Source organism: Acinonyx jubatus, chromosome A3 (assembly GCF_027475565.1).
Source record: "Acinonyx jubatus isolate Ajub_Pintada_27869175 chromosome A3, VMU_Ajub_asm_v1.0, whole genome shotgun sequence".
In the NCBI taxonomy this organism is placed as follows: Eukaryota; Metazoa; Chordata; class Mammalia; order Carnivora; family Felidae; genus Acinonyx; species Acinonyx jubatus.
In genome coordinates this window covers 63,624,181-63,639,695 of record NC_069388.1, presented here as the reverse complement: position 1 = coordinate 63,639,695, position 15,515 = coordinate 63,624,181, and the positions used below count along the sequence as shown (strand labels likewise).

Genomic DNA, 15,515 nt, shown 5'->3' with positions numbered 1-15,515 from the left:
TGGGGTAGGGAAAGCAAGTCATGGGGCACACACAGAGAAAACCCATCCAAACCCCACAATCACAACCTGCAGCATCCGGTGACTCTTGCTGAGCCCTTCCGTGTGAGGAGTTTCTAAGGATGCTTTGTGCTCGCATGTGACCTTGGAGGCTAGGCTAACGTCTCAGGAGGCTACAAGTGGGCATGAGTGCAGTGGCCTGGATGTGGGCATGCTTGGCTTTCTTGGGTGACCTGAATGCAGAATGCCTTGTGTTTCAGGGGCAGTGGACAGTTTGTTATTTAAAAGGCAAAAGAAACTCACTGCCCTGACTGTGCTCACACGGGAGGTCACCTGAGACTGAGTTAAACTAGTCACCCACCAGACCTGGCACCCCATGGAGTTGCCTGCCCAGCCTTCCTGAGGTTCTTCCAAGGACAGTCACCAGCCGGCTGCCCCTGTCCCTGGTGGGGACAACCCCCTCCCCCCCACCCTCCCCCTGCCACCCTGACCAGTTGCTGCTTGCTCGGCAGTCACCTTTAGGAGAGATCTGGGCCTCTCTCTCCCTCAGAACAGAATTAGGCTCATGGACTCTGAGCCCTCCTCCCACCTCAAACCCAGACAGGCTGTCCTCCTGTGCAGAGGGTGGGTGGGGAGGTGTCCTGGACGAACACAGGCAGATCTAGTGATGTGAGTGGAAGGGCGAGGCAGGAAGGCGTTGGTTGGCTGTGAAACAGGGAAGAATGTAAGTGGTGGGGCGTGGGGGGGGATGTGACCAAGTGCAAATGTGGACTATGTGGAACCTGGCAAGGACAGGTAGGGGTGTGAGCGGCCCCACACCCTGGTTCGCCCCAGCTTGTTCTGGCCTTCTCAGATTTCCCTACCCTCTTCTCCAAGTTTGCTTTCAGCATTAGCTGGGTTTACGTATCAGCTCTGTCACTTACCACTTGTGGGTCCTTGTCCTTGTCCTTGGGGAATTTGTCCTCTGAATCTTGGTCTCCGTGCCTATAAATTAGGTGGAATGACACCACAGCCTCCCTCAGGGTTGTTGTAAAGGTAAAACGAAGTGATGCGAAAAGCACGCAGCACAGTAGGTGCTCAATAAGTGATACCTATCCTGTTACAGATATTTTTTAAAGTTATTTTTAACAGAGCACAGCATTTACCATCTTAAACCATTTTCAAGAACACAATTTAGTGGCATTAAGCACATTTATAATGTTGTGCAATCGTCTCCACTCTCCATTTCTAGAACTTTCCCATCATCCCCTGCAGAAACTCTGAGCATTAAGCAGTAACTACCCATTCTCCCCTTACCTCAGCCCCCAGCATCCTCTCATCTGTTCTCCATCACTAGGAATTTGTCTATTCTGGATATTCCATGTAGGTGCAATCATACAGTATTTGTCTTTTTGTGACTGGCTTATTTCACTTAGCACAATGTCTTTAAGGTTGATCCATGTTGCAGCACGTGTCAGAATTCCATTCCTCATTAAGGCTCAACGTCGTTTCATTGTATGGATATACTACATTTTATTTATCCACTTATCTGTTGGTGGACATTTGTGTTTCCACCTTCTAAATGTTGAGCCTATTATACCCATCGTAGTCACTCCCTATGAAAAACTAGCTGAATGTGGGGGAACAGAGCACAGACCTTGGAGCCACACACACTGCCTGAGGCCCTTCCTTTTGCTTACCACCCTGGGATGGTCTTAACCTTTTTGTGCCTCAGATTTCTCATCTGTGAAATAGGGATACAAGGGCCTCCCTGCTCAGGGCTTGTGTGAGGAGGAAATGAATCTGCACATGCTAAGTGGCTCCGACAGTTTCCGGTACTGGATTAAGATTCAGGACGGTTGGGAACTGATGCCTTTACCAAGGCACTGCACCCGAGACTCATCTTGATGGACTGGAGTTGTCTCTGGGAGTTGGAACTGGTGGCTGAAGGTGGAGACTTGCCAAATGGAAAAGTGCTAGAGGTGACAGAGACATTGGAGGTCACCTCCTCCAACTTCCTCCTTTGACCACCGGGGAAGCCGAGGCCCAGAAAAGATGGGGCATGGCCAGAGTCCTGGAGGCAGAGCTGGAACCAGGTGCCGCTCCCAATGTCTAGAGCTTGGCCTTGGCTCCAAGTGTGGCCACACCAGCTCCCCTCCCCCAGCCAGGTCCCCCTCTCTAGACGCTTCCCTCTCCAGAGGTCACACCAAGTGGGGGGCTGCTTCACCAGCAGGATTCTGCTCCAATTTAGGGGACCTAGGGGCCCACCTTCCCTTTGACCTTAGCCCGGACACAAGGCCAGCTGCTGGCTGCACTGTGAACACCTGCCTTTTCTCTTCCCCACTTCTGCAGGGGGAGGGAGGGAGGATGTCAAAAAACTTTACCTGAGAGAGTCTTTTCTGGCAGGGGCAGGGAGTAGGCAGGCAGGGACCCAAGCCTGGCCAGCCCAGGGGTGGCGAGACTCTGGTTGTTTTGGGATTAGGTACCTGCACTGGGCAGGCACATCTGTTGTTCAGCTGTTTGTGTTCTTTTGTTCATTTCGTTGATTTTTCTGCGAGGTTATTTTTAGAGAATTCCAGCCTGTCTGAGCTCTGCAAAAGTGGGGGGGGGCAGGCAGAAAGAGGTGCAGCCCACACCTGGGCAGGAGAACAAGGCAGACAAGGTGACTTGGTGGTGATGAGAAAAAAGAGGGGTGCCAGTGAGGACAAAAACTTCAGGGGAGGGAAAGGGACTAGCTACCGAACTGTCCCTTCCCCCTCTGGAAGGGCTTCTCCTGGAGCTGTTTGATGAAAGAGTTTTTTTGTTTGTTTGTTTATTCAAAGGTGAAGTCCCATCCCTCACCCCCTCTTAAGGAATTTATCTCACATAAGGAAGTTTTACCCACCTGGGTGTGGTGGGGGGTCCATTTGGGGGGTCCATGATCAGGAGGGAAAGATCCGGAAGAGCTTAGTGTCAGGGCTGGGGGGTGGGGGAGAGGGAAGGGCACCACAGAGAGGGGGTTGCTGCGTGAGGACAGAACTAGAGCGGGAGGCAAATTTTGTATGACTCTGGTGTAAATCCTCGCTTTTTACTTGTTTATAATTTTCTCCTCTTTTATCCTAATCAGTGTGATGGTCATCGGTGGGCAGGAAAGATGTTTTCTTCAGTGACCTTGAAATGCTGGTGGCGTGGACTGGATGGTTGTGACCTAGCTCCTTCCTCACCTGCCAACCCTCTCTCAAGATTGATCCTGGGAGGCAGGAGTTGGACTCCAGCAGAGGGGAGGTGCAACGATGTCCAGGTGGGTCTGTGCGGGGATGCCTGGAGGAGTCTTCTCTAGGACAGGACATGGCTCACCTGGGCAGTCCAGGCTGCTGCAAGAACAAACACCCAGTGATGGGGCAGAGGGAGGAAAGAAAGGATCCTGCCCCTAATCCAGCAGCTGAAAGTGAGAAGCTGATAATAGCAAGGAGGCCTGAAATGCACCCCATGGTAATCAAGCCATCTGGCACAAGCCCGCTGGGAAAGGAGGCCACATCCGGCCTGCCAGGCCTCACTGTGCAAAGGTGGGGTGCAGCGGTCAGTGTCAGCAGCACGATGCCAGCCACCCTCTGGAGCTGGAGGCTGGGGGTGGGGGGAGTTCTCATCTCAAGGCCATGGGGCTGAGGCCAGTTCTCACCTGCCAGAGGTAGGGAAGGAGCGAACAGTCAAGGCCATCTGTTCCTGGCCCCAGGTCTGTACCAGGCTCGACTTTCACTGCGAGGAAGCCTTTGGAAACTGCATCCTGGACCTTTTATTAGCTCGGATGGTGGTTTTTAAGAGCTTTATGGATGCCTGAACACTAATAGTGAGCCTTTACCCTGCCCTCACTAAGTACCAGGCACTGTTCTGAGAGCTTTTGTCTAAATCACCTCACTGAGCGCTCATAAGAACTCTACAAGATAGGAGTTATCCCCATTTTATAGAGTGGGAGGGGAGGCCTGGAAAGGGGGCAGAGCTAGGAATCGATGCCATAACTCTGCTCCTAAGCCCTGCCCTTCGCTGCTGGGCCACACTGCCCTATTGTCCCAGAGCACAGGCTGGAGTGCAGATTCAGTCTTACTTGTCCACTGGGAAACCAAACGTCCTAGAGATGAGGCCTGTGGGTGATTAGCCAGGACAGGTGATAGCATGCCATCAGAATTGACCAGCCCCTAACTTAGAGCAGGCAGGGGGCTCGTCCAACCCCACCCCCTCCTAAGGTTAGTGCACCCAGATCTGGAGAGCTTTCCTGGGGTCACGCAGCGAGAAAATGATGACACAAGAGTCCAAAGTTTTCTGACAGTCCCTTCAATTGCTGTGCATTGTCTTTCTTTCTCTAGGAAAGTAAGACTATGCCCCTGCCCTGGCACCCCAGTCCCATCCACCTAAGCCCCCACAGTGGACAGCAGGAGTATTGTTGGTGTCAGGTGGCAGTTATCTGCTGGAGGTTTCCTGAGGGTCAGGGAGCCATGTTGACCTGATCACTAGTTCCTGCCCGCCTAGGGAGCCCCCTCCATCTGGTAGAGAGGATTGAGAACTGGAGATGCTTCATCCCATGCCTCCTGGCTCTCCTCCCTCTTAGCTGAAGGCTGGTTGGTGTCTCTGGAGGCTGTTTGACCTGTGGGCCTTGCCCAGAGCTCAGTTTGGGTTGCATTGGGATCGAGCCCCCAGCCAGGTCCCAGAGAGGAATCTCAGGCCTGGAACCGAGATTGCGGGTTGGACAGGGCTTCACCAGGTAATCATTGCTGGTAATGGCAAAGGCTTTGAATGAAGTGTCCAAACTGGTTTAACACCCTTTTGGTATTTCTCTTATTTTATGGATTTATATCATTCACCTACTAAGGACCTCCCTTACCTAATCTCTATTCCCTGAGGAATGAAAGAGTAGATAAAGTTTTTTGTTTGTTTTGTTTGTTTGAGGGCTGTACTCCTGTCTCCTGGGATGGCCTCAGCTGGTCCAGCTGAGGGGGATCTAGCTGAGGGGGAGTCCAGCCCCAGGAGGGCCAGCTCTAGGGCTGCTTGGATCAAGGCCCAAAGTACCTTCAATGTTCCTCCTAAATCTGTGGTTCCAAGAATATTATTTAGCACCTACTGGCATTCCACCAACAGAAGATATAAGAGAAGAAACGTCCTTCGATTCCTAATCAAACAACATCGATGAAACAATTAGTATATAGAAGGTGCTAGGCAAGAAGCATTCTAGTTTCCTGTTGTGGAGGAGTTTACAGTCTGAAAGAAAGGTAAGACACACGCACACGATGGGAAGTTCAGGATCAGAAAGAGAGACGTAACAGTGCAGAACAAGGGAGCAGTACCGCTTCATTGCCAAACGAAGGACCCAAGAACAGTTTTCATATGAAAGTGTTTCACAGAGTATCTGATGTAGCAGGACTTATTCATAACCAAAGGATGCCAGCAAAAGACATGGCCAACATGAATGGCAGTATGAAGAATCAGGTCAGGAGTTCAGAGGAGAGAATTGGCTAGAATTGTTGGGGCTGGGTTTTGGAAGACATGAGCATGTGGTGGGCATTTGCTGGGCTTTGGGTTTCCTGTGTGTATTCTCCCTTATTCTGGAGACTATCCTCATCTCTTTCTGGGAAGAACCCCCTTCCCCTTCATCAATCTAGGAAGTGTCAGTTGGGTTGCAGGTGAGAGCATCACACTCCTCCCCCATCACCCAACCCTAACATTGGTCCAGGGAATGGACCCAATGACAGCCAAGGAACACGTGCAACATGTGCTGGGGCTGTTAGGAGCGAGGAACGTTCTCTCTCTCACTGGGCTTGAACCTGCAGTTCACTTTGCAATGCAAATCTCTTGCCACCAGAAGTATAGAGTCTGTCTGCGGGTGGCACCAACATAGAGGAAGCAAGACCAAGAGGTGAACATCAGGTGCTTGTGACTTCTTGCAAGACCCTGGTTCAAGCCGTGCCTGAAGACGGACCTACCCTCTGGACTTTTCAACTGTATGGTCAGTACATTTCCCTTCTTCTTGTATGTACTTGGGTCAGTTTTCTTGAAACAGAAAGCATTTTGTTACAATGTAGGCCTTGAACTAGATTTGGGTGGATGGAGGGCAAGAGGGCAATCCAGGTCGACGGTGCCATATGAACTAGGGTGTGTTGATGAGTGTAAGGGTGTGGTGTCCATGGAGCTGTGTGGAAACTGCCTGAGAAAGAGGGTCTTGGTGGACAGCGTGCAAAATACCCTGTGAAAGAACCTGTGTTTTCATTCTTCTGGGTGCATTGATCTATTTGGACAAATCCAGTGGGATTGCCGGGGAGTGGCACGTAATGGAAGGAGAGCAAGAGCTCTAAAAATAATAGAATAACAACAATAAACGTTTACTGAACACTTACTACATGCTAAGCATTTTTCCCACTTAATCCTTTTGACAGCCAGGAGGTATTATGATTTCTCTATTTTGCAGATGAGGAAATTGAGGCACAAGGAATTTGCCTCAAGTGAACCAGTTAGTAAGGATCAGAGCTGGGATTTTAACGGGCAGGAAGGCTGGATCCTGCATTCTTAACCTGCCTTCTTCTGCTTGTGGCCTCCTCTGTTGCATGTGGCCTCTGCCTTGGGGAAGAAAAGGAGGCAGCTGTTGCCGAAAGGGTCCATGGGACAACACAGAATTCAAGTTGTCTTTCCCAAAGCTGGCCCCAATTTGACGATTTGTTCGCTTTTGCTCTGTTGTTTTAAAAGTGTGCTGTTAGACAAATGCAGGCACTCTGCCCACTCCCCCCACCCCCCCAACTAGCAACAGTCCTTGGGACCAGCGGATGACTCCAGGCAACTTCTCCTGGTCAGGACCGACAGCATCCTGGGCTGGCTGACCACACTCAGAGGGAAGCAAGGCCCTCTGGACAATTCTTCCCTGGCCCTGGCTGCTCCCTCCTCCTCCCTGTCTCTTTCCGGCTCCGTATCTCCTTCCCTTGGATTGCCTCAGGAGAAGGAAAGAAGACATGTTTTTTAAAAAAGAAATTTAATGAAACCAAACACTTGTATTTCCAACTATTGACATTGGATGTGTGCTTCTCCAGCCCAGCCATTTGGGACAAGTCTTTAACCGCCTCTCTTCGCCCGACGGTCTAATGCAAACAGACCATAAAAAAATAAACTTCCCCCCCCAAATATTATCTTAGGCCTCATTTTATCATGCTTCCTTGAGCTGTCTCTGTAAAAAAGAGAAGAAAAAAGAATGTGGGTTTTAGTTCGTGCAGGGATAGAGAGGGCCCCATCACCGTTTCTCCCAACACTGTCTACTTCCCAAAGCACTTGGCATCTGTCTCATTTCCATTCAGACCTCGCTCAGGCTCTGCTCATCACATAGCCAGTTTTTGTTTATTCACCTGTAAAATGGGCTATTGACACCCATCCACAAGGTTGCTGCAAGACAGAAGTGACAATACAAGTACATCCAAGACTCAAAAACCAGAACAGGTATAATACAAGAGGGGGTGGTGGCCTCTGATCTAACCAGACAGAAAATGCCCCCCTACCAAATGTATTTTCATTTGGCTTAAAACAAACCAAAAACAAACAAACAAAAAAACCCCAACAAACAAAAACACTCTTGCTGGCCCCAACAGCTTAAGCATTATCTGGGTTTGGGTTTAGGGCTACCTGTTTTCTTTTTCTTTTCTTTTCTTTTCTTTTTGTCTTCTTTTCTCTTTTCTTTTTCTTTCTTTCTTTCTTTCTTTCTTTCTTTCTTTCTTTCTTTCTTTCTTTTTTAGTTTATCCATTTATTTGGAGAGAGAGAAAGTGAGCATGAGTAGGGGAGGGGCAGAGAGAGAGGGAAAGAGAATCCCAAGCAGATTCTACAATGATAGCTTAGAGGCTAACACAGGGCTTGAACTCACAAACCGTGAGATCATGACTGCAGCCTTAGTCTGTACCAACTGAGCTACCCAGGTAGACCAGGGCTACCTGTTTTCAACCCTACAAAGTTTATGACCGAATATTTGAGACAGGTAGCTGAAAAGTCCCTATGCCTCTAGGATGGGTGATGCCCTCAATTTATCTTCTAAGGGGGGAGAAAATGAGAACCTGTTCCTTGAAGGTGGGCACTGCTGGGGTGGAGAGTTGGGGAGACAAACTGAGGAATCACAAGGCCTGGGGTGAACTCTTTGTGGTCGAAGGCATAGTGAGAGAAGGCTGGGCTGATGGAGGCCATCTTTATGACAGTTTTGCCAATTTCAGACCTCAATTACTTACCTGAATGTGCCAGAGCTTTGAGCTCTGGGGGGAAGAAAGGGATTTATGCAGATTTTTCTGTGTGAACTATACCACAAGTAACCAGATTATAGAAGGAGGGAAGTTCTGAATTGGACTTTCACCTTTCTGAAACCCCAGATACATATTGGAATTGAGCAACAATGACTGTTTATAACACAAAAGTCATGTTGTAGCTGATTATGTACTTTATAGTGAACAAATGCACCACTGCCAATGAAGGTGTCTTGCCAAAATTAATCAAACCCACGCAAATTTGTTGGGCTGACAGATCCAACCAGAGATATTAAAGGAACTACAAGGTCAGAGGAAAGAGGTCATGCAAGAAACAAAACCCACACTGTTGGAAACTACAAATGACTCCCCCTTTTTTTCACCTTCAAATTTTACTTTATTTGGAAACTATACAAAGGTATTATTTTCATGCTTCATGACTGTGGTACTGAAGTGGAGACACAGAGATATTATGAATGCATTGAGAAATTAAATATAACAGTATCAATGCAACACTGTGTAAAAACTCATAGGTACACTTGAAATAAGTCTGAGGTCTGGGCATTCACAGCCATCAGATTTCCCCCCGGAGGCCAGTGAACCTTACCAGGAGATCGTCCGCGGGGTACATGACCAGACTGGTTTTCATTACAGGAGGGCCATTTAAAAGCCGCCAGTCACAATACCTTGCCAGCTCCCCTGTAAATATTTTGAGAAGAATTTTTGCAAATTCTTTCCCTACACAGCTCCTGAAGCCTCCTACAGACAGAATGAAGCTGAACTTGGATGCATCCTCTGGGTGAGGCAGCATAAAATCGGTCCGGATGAAATCCCTCCTTGTTGATGAAGATATCTGCCGCATCGTGAGTATCACAGGTACCCGTGGACAACAAAGTTCGCAGCCAGTAAATTCACAAGTGGAAAGGGGTGGATGGGAAATCTGTATATTCAGAGATTTAAAAATATTGAAAAAGTGAAACTAAGCCTCCATGTTGAGGGATGCCCGAGTAGGTGATAATGCTGCAAAGAAAGGAAGGAAGTCATCATAAAAGTCAGTGGGGCAGGGATGCCTGGGTGGCTCAGTCAGTTAAGCCACTGGCTCTTGATTTCAGCTCAGGTCATGAATTCACGGTTCATGAGATCAAGCCCTGTGTCGGGCTCTGTGCTGATAGCACAGAGCAGCTTGGGATTCTTTCTCTCCCTCTCTCTCTGCCCCTGCCCTGCTCTCTCTTGTTCTCCCTTCCCTCCCCTCTCTCTCTCTCTCAAAATAAATAAATAAATAAGCATTGTTAAAAAAGGCAGCAGGGCAGTAGCTGACAGAGGGCAGCGTGGGGTCTATGATGGGATGGAGCTCAGGCACAAACTTATGACCTGGTTCTGTCTTTATTTGGGTAGGGGTTATAAGCATGTTCACCTTTTAATACTTTATTAAACTATACACCTATTTTCTGTATTTGTACCATTTTTTTAGCCATATGAAGATTGAATGTTTGTTTTCGCTACATGCCCCTGGTTCTTTCTCTACCCCGGCATCAAACAAAGTTTTGCTTATTGCTTATGCTATATGTCTGTGACACCTTAGCAGAGGCCTCTGCTTGTCTCAGTTGGTCAGGGACCCTGACTCACAGCATAGCTCCTGCTCGGATACTCTCAGGGGCTATGCCAGTACTCACTGGCAATTGAGTGCTTTGGCATGGAAGGGATATCTGTAACTTCTGGTCACAGTTCATTGGCCAGAAGTAATAACACGTGACTATCCCACCACAAGGTGGGTGAAGTGCAATACTCTCAATGTGCTCAGAAATATTTTGATAAACACATTTTTTTAAATGGCGGGGGGAGACCTGGTCGTTCAGTTGGTTGAGTGTCCAACTTTGGCTCAGGTCAGGGTCTTGGGGGTTTGTGAGTTTGAGCCCCTCATCAGGCTCTCTGCTGTGAGCGTGGAGCCCACTTTGGGTCCTCTGTCGGCCCCGTCTCTGCCTCTCCCGTGCTCATGCTCTCTCTCTCTCTGTCTCGAAAATAAATAGTTAACATTAAAAACGAAATATTTGGTACAAATATTCACAAAACAGTCCCTGCACTGCATGTTTCTGACACACACAAGTTTCAATTTCCATGATTTAATATGTATTACCTGTCCCCAACAAAATGGTTGCAATTTCTGCGGCCTTGGTATAGGACTGTAGTTACATAAACTACAAATTTCACTGCCTGCTTTTCAGGCCGCAGATCACTACATAAACAACAGATGCAAATCGTGAAGTGACCAATTGCATCGCTCCTTTCAAAGTCTGTCTGTGATTGATCACCGTGCTTCTGGTATTCCGTTCACGCACAGGCAGCAAAGTATGTAGCTGTGTTGCCTCCTTGCCTCCCAGTGATAAACACACATGACATTTTACAAAAGTGAAAAATCCACAGAGGATTAGCTAACAGAAGTACAAGTACAGCAAAGAAACAAAGAGTGACAACGCTGGCAGTGAAACTGGATGTGAATAGATTGGAAAATGGCAACAGCAAAGCCAAGCTCATGGGCATCATAGGGCTACTAGAAGCTATGGTGCTAACCTTACTGGACAAGTTCAATGAGTATTAAAAAAAAACACAACAGGAAAAGCCACTTTATCTTTCAGTTTTAACTGCGGTGGAAGCATAAAGCCACTTATGGTTGAAATGGAATGTTTCCTTCTACTTTGGGTTGAAGACCATAATGTTTTAAAGTCCTAATTAGTCTGGCTAACATTCAGACCAAAGCATTGCAGTCAGCTGCATCATCAACAACAACAACAACAAAAACAACAGCAAAGCCAATCACAAGGAGACTGAAGAAGAACCACTGACTGCCAGTAAAGGCTGGTTTCTGCATTCTTGAGTTCAACATGAGCTGGTTGGTGCTAAGTTGCTCGTGAAGCTGCTAGCCCAGATGAGGATGCCACCATGACATTTGCAGCCAGATTCCAAGAAAATGAAGATGTCCCAGAGGAAGTGATGCCAGCAAAAAACTTCACCTCAAGAAATGCTCTGAGATATTTCACGGCATCGCAGGAGTGAAGGATAAACTATTGCACGCTGATCCAAACTATGTAAGAAGGACAACAACACACCGAGGCATAGCATCACAAGTTACACAGCGTGGGGTGCCTGTGTGGCTCAGTCGGTTAAGCATTGACTTCAGCTCAGGTCATGATCTCACGGTTCAGGAGTTCGAGATCTGCGTCAGGCTCTGTGCTGATAGCTCAGAGCCTGGAGCCTGCTTCAGAGTCTGTGTCTCCCTCTCTCTATGCCCGCCCTTGCTCATGCTCTGTCTCTCTCTCTCTCTCTCTCAAATATAAATAATAAAAACATTTTTAAAAAACACAGTTATACAGTGAGAGGAAGAAGGCAAGAACTGCTCAAAACTACTTTTGATAAGTTTTTTAGAAAGAAAGCAAACACTTTAATCCTCACTGTTTTTAACGTTTTAAATTACAGCGTAATATGTAAATATTAATTTTGCTAATTTTTCATTTCCTGGTGCATTTATAGCCAACAATAAGAGCGTTTTTAATGTTTAGACAAAAATACTTACAGGTCACAGAACAACCGGTTTTCCATTGATTATCAAGATCACTTTGTAGGACTGGAATGCCCACAGTCATTTTTACGATCTTGTGTCATCATGCAGAGCAAACATACCTGATTTGAGCAGAGTTAGGTTGCAATTCCTCTGCATCTGTTTGTGTCAACTCAATTACATGGAGTGTGAGGAAACTTCTGGAAAAGAACCACTGGGATTAGCTAGGTCCGAGGGTTTCCAGTTATAGTTGGAGGCTGTTATTCAACCCCAACCCGATCCAGCCACCTGAGGGCCTGTGTGTGATCCTGAGTGGGAAAGGGTTGTGGACAATCTGAGATGAACCACACCCATTTGGGGGCCATGCCTTTCTACTCTGGGGTTCAACCAAAGAAAAAATGTATACTAGATAAAGGCAATGTGTTTCTTTACTCACTTCATGGGAGGGCAGATATATCGAGCTACAACCAAAGTAGAGACTCAAACCCTGGTCAGGGATGAGCGTCCATGGGGCCTCCTTGGGCTATCTGGGCCTTGTGGCAATGATAGAACACCCAGACACTGTCTGATACCCCAAAGCAGCAGTGCCAGTTGGAGCCACTGCTCCCGGGGAGAGTGGAGGGGACTGTCAGCCTTGAGGTTCGACCAGCAGCCTCAGAAGAGGGTCGAGAGCAGTAGCTGAGCAGTAGTTTGATCTGTCGAGAACGTGTGGGCTCCAGCGTCACTCAGATTTTCTGGGGAGGAAGCAGGGGAGGACGAGGGAGGGGCTGAGGTTCCAGAATTAAACTTAAGAGGCACTCCAAGCTAGGGGAATCCAGACTATGTTAATATGACCTCACTTTTCCACACTGGCAGTGAGTCCTGGGGACATTAGAGTTGTTTACAGATGAGGTGGCCGTAGAATTAATTGTTCCACCAGAAATATTTTTAAAGTCGAAAGGATTGCTATCAATTATTAAACCTTTTAATAATTAAAGGCACAAATAGGTTGTCCCAGACAAACCACACCATACACCCACACTAGCTACAGGTGGAGTCCAGGTAATTGCAAGTCAAAGGTTGTATCAGAACTAATAAAAATAAGTGAATGTGCCCCTCCCTAGACAGGCCGGGATCCCCGGAAGTGGACTTGGAGGTAGAGATCAGCGTGCAGGACATTTATCGGGGAGTGCTCTCGGGATCCACATCTGTAGAAGTGGAAGGGAAGGAGGAAAAGCAGGCTCGGGCAGAGAAAACACTTGGACTACAAAGCAGTGTCATCAGAGCCCTCAGCGGGCCCCAGGGGGAGCTCTAGGGGTGACCTTCAGAATTATTAACAATTGGGGCAAGGGGAGGGGGCCTCACTTCTGCGCAGGGACCGGTCATTGTCTATGGCTGTCCCCGATGGCCCTCTCCAGCTGAGGACAGATTTCTGGGCTGGCAGCAGTCCCAACTCTCTGAGGAGGGGTCAGGGTAGCACATCACAGCATCCACTACCCTAAGGGAGAGGACAGTTTGAGTAAAACTATCATAAAGATATATACCTGAAGTTCAATCATTAGTCAAGTCCACCAAGGAAAGATCCTGTCGCCCCTGCTTTGAAGGTGTTGAGTCTCCATGTACTCAGCATACTAACTGCTTATCTACAAATGATATTACCAAGAGGGGGAACTCATTCTCTCAAATTAATATTGGTATAATTGGTACTGCTTAGAAAACTTTTTTTCTAAGAGAAATTTCTACCCAACTCTTTTTGGTAATGTTTGTATGTAAGATACTTACGTAGGACTTACTATGTTTCAGGCATGGTGTGATGGTGGTACTGAAATATTAACCCACTGATTCTCATAACAAACTTACGAAGTAGGCACTACAGACGGGGAAACAGAGACTCCGAGGTTAAGTAATAGGACTCAGGTGGTGGTGCCAGAATTTGGACCCACATGTCTCCACAGGCTGTGCTCATAACTGCTATGCTGCACTGGCTCTTGAAAACACTGTTTAATTTAGTGGATACTATATCACCACAAAGAAGTTTAACGAGTATCTATTGAGCCCCTATTAGTTGGCAATGTCTAATCTTTGAAGGAAGTAAAAATCTCGGAAGTGATGCAAATAAGTTAAATAATAACAACAATAATAGTATTAATATCTAACATGTGTCAGGGGCTGTCCTAACAGCTTTCCATTCATTCACATCCTGTAACATGCAGAACACTTATTGCCTCCCCAGAAAGAGATTCTGATTAATGCGAAAGCGAGACAGGAAATGGCCTTGTAACCATATATAAGATTTGAAAGATTCGGGGCCTCGATATGCAGGACAGGCTGTCGCTGGGTGAAGTGGTCAGAGAAGCACAGGCTGGGTTCAGAGCTAGGGAACTTAAACCCTGGAAAGATTACAGGGTGTCCTCTCCAGGTAATTAAAAAAAAAAACATAAGCAATAGTATAAACAACAAAATCAGGGTAAAGAAATGCAAGAGAATTCCTGTTTCCTGTTGTGATTATTTCACAACAGAAATTTTATTTAATTTTTAAAAATTTTTTAACATTTATTTACTTTTGAGAGAGAGAGACAGATCATGAGTGGGGGAGGGGCAGAGAGATATGGAGACATAGAATCCGAAGCAGGCTCCAGGCTCTGAGCTGTCAGCACAGAGCCCAATGCAGGGTTCAAACCCACTGGTCGTGACATCATGACCTGAGTCGAAGTCGGACGCTTAACCGACTGAGCCACCCAGGTGCCTCCAGTACTTTCAAAAGAAATTTTCTGGTAACAGCTTCCTCCCCAACAATACATTCGGTTGCCCGTGTTCTGCTGGTGGTAAATTTGGTGTGGTCTGCAGTTTGGTCTCCCTTTCTAGAGAAAGAAGAGCTTATTGTGGGCCTGTAGAGCCAGCCAGATTCATGGCTCTTAAGGGATGGATAGGACCAAGAAAGGGAAGAGAAGGGAAGAGGATGGGCCTGGATGGAGGAAGAGTGAAGAACCGAGAGCACTGGCCTCGCTGGGGCACATGGTGTTCATGGTGTGTGCAGGGGAGCAGCGAGGTTGAGCAGATAGGTCGGGGCCATAGTTTAAACCTTGAATGCCTTGTCAAGGGAGTTGTAATATATCCCATATGCAATGGGACTCATGGGAGGTACATGCAATCTTGTTTTTGTCATTGTCTCTCCTCCCCTAAATCGGAATGTGCCGGATAGCCAAGGTACTCAAAGCCCTCTTGGGCAGAAGCCCCAGGCGGCCGGTGGCTGGGATCTCTGGTCACCCCGGCGGGAGCTTGCCTATGCTGTGCCCTGACCCTCTGCAGCCTCTGTAAACACCCAGGACCTTCCTCGTTGCCCAGCCACCTTTCCAAAGAGACCTTACTGACTCAAGGTTCTTGGTGGCCACCCAGATTTTTAAAGATCCAAGACAGCAGTGCTATGCCACCAGCTCTGCTTCTCCCAATAATCTCAATCTGACAGAAGAAGGTACCCCACAGTTTCCCACTCTGCCAGGTCACACCAGTGCTGTCCTCAGTTGCCTCCCGATTAAGAATTTCCAGATTATTGCTGGTTGCTTCCTTTTTCTGAATTAAAAATTCAAACATTGTTTTTCCACCTTCATTTCATGCATTCAGGTCAAAGCCTCTGGCTCTTCTCCGCGGTAGAATGAAAGATCCCAACCTGGCTGAGCTCAGGATGGAAATGTTTGTGGAACTTTCGGTTAGGTGCTGGTAAAAGGAGCATGCGGCCAGAGCGGCTCTGAAAACCCAGAGGAGCTGGAAGCTGACC

At 47.5% G+C, this 15,515-nt stretch overlaps 1 protein-coding gene across 1 annotated transcript in view; it reads left to right on the top strand.

Annotated features, from left to right (window-relative positions):
• The window catches only part of SRBD1 (S1 RNA binding domain 1), a 385,358-nt gene that overhangs the window by 354,050 nt on the left and 15,793 nt on the right, over window positions 1–15,515 (top strand). Inside the window, exons 28-29 of the mRNA XM_053200547.1 lie at window positions 3,083–5,950; window positions 8,955–9,071. The gene's annotated coding sequence lies outside the window, so the exon portion shown is untranslated. The remainder of the gene's footprint in view (window positions 1–3,082; window positions 5,951–8,954; window positions 9,072–15,515) is intronic.